The sequence below is a fragment of the Tripterygium wilfordii genome, chromosome 8, assembly GCF_013401445.1.
Source record: "Tripterygium wilfordii isolate XIE 37 chromosome 8, ASM1340144v1, whole genome shotgun sequence".
NCBI classification, from domain to species: domain Eukaryota; kingdom Viridiplantae; phylum Streptophyta; class Magnoliopsida; order Celastrales; family Celastraceae; genus Tripterygium; species Tripterygium wilfordii.
The window spans coordinates 5,772,252-5,776,324 of record NC_052239.1 but is presented as its reverse complement, the minus strand read 5'-3'; the positions used below and the strand labels follow the sequence as shown (position 1 = coordinate 5,776,324).

The 4,073-nt window shown below is 39.8% G+C and overlaps 1 non-coding gene across 1 annotated transcript; it reads left to right on the top strand.

The window, feature by feature from the left end:
* Positions 1-3,502: 3,502 nt before the first annotated feature.
* LOC120004698 lies at positions 3,503-3,604 on the top strand. The gene has a single exon (XR_005469615.1). It is a non-coding gene; the product is annotated as a small nucleolar RNA R71 (small nucleolar RNA).
* Positions 3,605-4,073: the final 469 nt, after the last annotated feature.

Here is a 4,073-nt window from a genome sequence, read left to right as displayed (position 1 = left end):
ACCGCTGTACTCTATTTAGTGTTTTTAGAAGTCCAACACTCTAGTTTAGCTTTCGTGAAATGTTTCGTAAGGTAATGATGCCAATAGACCATGTTGCATTTCAAATTGCATAAAAACGTCAAAAGCTCATCTACGGAGAGAGTTGAGCAATTCCAAAGCATCAAAGTGGACCGCTGTACTCTATTTTGTGTGCTTGGAAGTCTAACATGCTAGTTTACTTTCGTGCCACGTTTCGTAAGGTAATGATGCCAATAGACAAATGTTACGTTTCAAATTGCACAAAACGTCAAAAGCTCGTCTATGGAGAGAGTTTAGCAAATCCAAAGCATCAAAGTGGACCATTATACTCTATTTAGTGTTCTTAGAAGTCTAACATGCTAGTTTAGCTTTCGTGCAACGTTTGATAAGGTAATGATGCCAATAGACCATGTTACATTTCAAACTGCACAAAAACGTCAAAAGCTCGTCTATGGAGAGAGTTGAGCAATTCCAAAGCAGCAAAGTGGACCGTTGTACTCTATTTAGTGTTCTTAGATGTCCAACACGCTAGTTTAGCTTTCGTGCAACGTTTCACAAGGTAATGATGCAAATAGACCATGTTACATTTCAAATTGCATAAAAACGTTAAAAGCTCATCTATGGAGAGAGTTGAGCAATTCCAAAGCATCAAAGTTGACCGCTGTACTCTATTTTGTGTTCTTAGAAGTCTAACATGCTAGTTTAGCTTTTGTGCCACGTTTCGTAAGGTAATGATGCCAATAGACAATGCTACGTTTCAAATTGCAGAAAACGTCAAAAGCTCGTCTAAGGAGAGAGTTTAGCAATTCCAAAGCATCATAGTGGACCATTGTACTCTATTTAGTGTTCTTAGAAATCTAACATGCTAGTTTAGCTTTCGTGCAACGTTTGATAAGGTAATGATGCCAATAGACCATGTTGCATTTCAAATTGCACAAAAACGTCAAAAGCTCGTCTATGGAGAGAGTTGAGCGATTCCGAAGCATCGAAGTGGACCATTGTACTCTATTTAGTGTTCTTAGAAGTCTAACACGCTAGTTTAGCTTTCATCCAATGTTTGATAAGGTAATGATGCCAATAGACCATGTTACATTTCAAATTGCACAAAAACGTTAAAAGCTCATCTATGGAGAGAGTTGAGCAATTCCAAAGCGTCAAAGTGGACCGCTATACTCTATCTAGTGTTCTAAGAAGTCTAACATGCTAGTTTAGCTTTCGTGCAACGTTTGAGAAGGTAATGATGCCAATAGAGCATGTTACATTTCAAATTGCATAAAAAGTCAAGCATTGGTCATTCACCTTAAACACTTTCTCTCCACTAGTGTCCTCAAAATCACTACTTCCTTGTTGAGGAACATGGTGAACATCAAAAGGTCCATTCTCCTTGGTCCTGAAATCTCTGGAAAAGATTATGCCCGAGATTTGGGCCGCCACACTTTCCTAACTTTTTCAATAACTTTTTGCACAAAGTGACATTTAGGAGACTTTTTCACTCCACTTACTAAAGGTTTTCTTTTCGGTCTTGGTGGATGCAATTAGGATGATTCAACTCTAAGTGTAGGAGCCTCTAATTCCTCAATGTCATCTTTCTCACACAAAGGTTGACTAACTTTTGCACCTATGCTAGCACACCTTCAACCGGATCCTTTGCAAAGGTTAACTCCAAATTATCCTCAACATGGGCATGGAGAAAATCTACATCCCTTATATCCTCACACTCACCCACAACCTTAGTCACACTAAAGATATTCATCTCAATGGTCATATTCCCAAAAGAAAGTTGTAGCACCCCACTCCTACAATTGATTAAGGCATTGGAAGTTGCTAGGAATAGGCGACCTAAAATGACCGGAATGGAAGTGCTAAAGCTAATGTGGGGTTGAGTATCTAACACAATGAAATCCACGAGATAGTACAAATTATCCACTTGTATTAACACATCTTCAACAATATCCCTAGGAACCCTAATGGATCGATCGGCTAATTATAGGGTAATCCTAGTGGGTTTCAATTCACCTAACCCCAATTTTTGATAGATTGTGTACGGAAGGAGATTCACACTTGCTCCCAAGTCTAACAATGTTTGCTCTACCCTATGGTTCCCTATGACACATGAGATAGTAGGGCGACCAGGGTCTTTGTACTTAGGGAGGGTGTTGGTTTGAATAATGGAGCTTGCTCCGCTAGAAAAGCTTTCTCCTTAACATTTAATTTCCTCTTCACCGTACACAAATCCTTAAGAAACTTGGCATAAGAGGGTATTTGCTTAATGGCATCTAGGAGAGGTATATTGATCTTAACTTGTTTAAATAGCTCAAACATCTCTTTATGCAATGCCTCATTGGTGTTCTTTCTTAGCCTTTGGGGGAATGGTAGCTTGGGGATGTACTCACTCTCCTTGCTAGGCTATACTATATCCTTGCGGTCTCTTTGTTGCTTAACTCTTTTTTCACCAAGCAAAATTTTCTCATTTTCACTATTCTCTTCCTCTTTCTCTTTCACGCCATCACCAAAGTCTTGCACCACATCATTTTCATCACTATTCTCAAAGGGTATAGGTCTATCCACAACTCTTCCACTCCTTAAAGTAAGAATGGATTGCACTTGCTCATGTCCACTAACCTCTCTACTCCCACTAGATCAGTTTATCAAATTGGTTTGCTTTGAAGGATTGGGGTAAGGTTGAGCTGAAAATTTCCCCTTTTCATAGGTGGTGAGAGCTTGGGTAACCTTAGTGATTTGACTCTTAATATCCTCAATGGCCCTATTGGTTTGTTCTTGAAATTTGTTGGCCTTTCGATTCTCCCCAATTTGTGCTTGCATGAAAATGTTAAGAGTGTCTTCAAGAGACCTCTTAGGAGGTGGAATGTAAGGTTGTGGAGTTGGTTGTGCAACACTTGGAGAAGGCAATTGTTGTTGGGGTGGATTAGGGAGTGATTGGGATTGAACATTTCCATCATTCCTCCACCCAAAGTTTGGGTGATTCCTCCAAGGATAATTCTCATTGTAAGAATTGTTGCCTTGGTTATTGGTAGGGTAGAGCTTCCTAAAGTTTTGAGAATTGTTCTCATTGTAACCTTGCCCAAATAGGACTTCCTTACAAGCCGGTAAATCATTACACTCATCCGTCCTATGATCCCTACTTTCACACAAAGTACAAGCAACATATTCATCAACACCAATCACATTTATAGGGGCCTTCAGTGACTCTAGGGACTCCAATTTCTTGGACAACAAAGCAAGTTTAGCATGCACATCATCATTTTCATTCAAAACAAACTTGTCACTAGAGCTTGGCACAACTTCATGTCGGGTTAGTGGAGGAGCTTTCCAAGATCGAGATTCCTCCGGCAACCCATCCAAGAAAGTAAAGGCCTCATTAGCATCCTTATTGAGAAAATCACCTTGGGTCATAGTTGAAACCAATTTTTTCAAAGATTGAGTCAAAGATTTGTGAAAGAAATTCACAATTTGAAATTTTTGAAAACCATGGTGAGGGCACATAAACAACAAATCCTTAAACCTCTCCCAAGCTTGGAAGAAGGTTTCATGTGTTCTTTGCAATGAAAATTCATGATTTGTGTTTGATAAGAAATGGTACGGTGGGAAGGAAAATATTTGTTGAGAAATTCTTCTTGAATTGCCGCCCAAGTCACAATGGATTGGGGGCGTAAGTTCTCAAACCATTGTTTTGCATGATCCTTCAAAGAGAATGGAAAACGTTTGAGTCTCAAAATTTCTTGTGTGCATGTGACATCACCAAAAGTAGTACACACCGATGCAAAATCACGCACATGTGAATATGGTCATTCCGATTCCATTCCATGGAATTTGGGAATCACTTGGAACATGGAAGGTTTAAGGCTCACATTTTGTTGGTTCGGTGGCATGGTGATGCAAGAAGGTTGGGTTTGCCTTGCGGGATGCGTAAGCTCCCTCAAAGTGTGATGCTCTTGGGCTTGGGCTTGAATGTACTCCATAGGAGGAGGTGCATGAATGTTTTGCCCAAAGTGAGCATATTGTGGCACTTGTGGCATTTGAGGCATATTGTAATA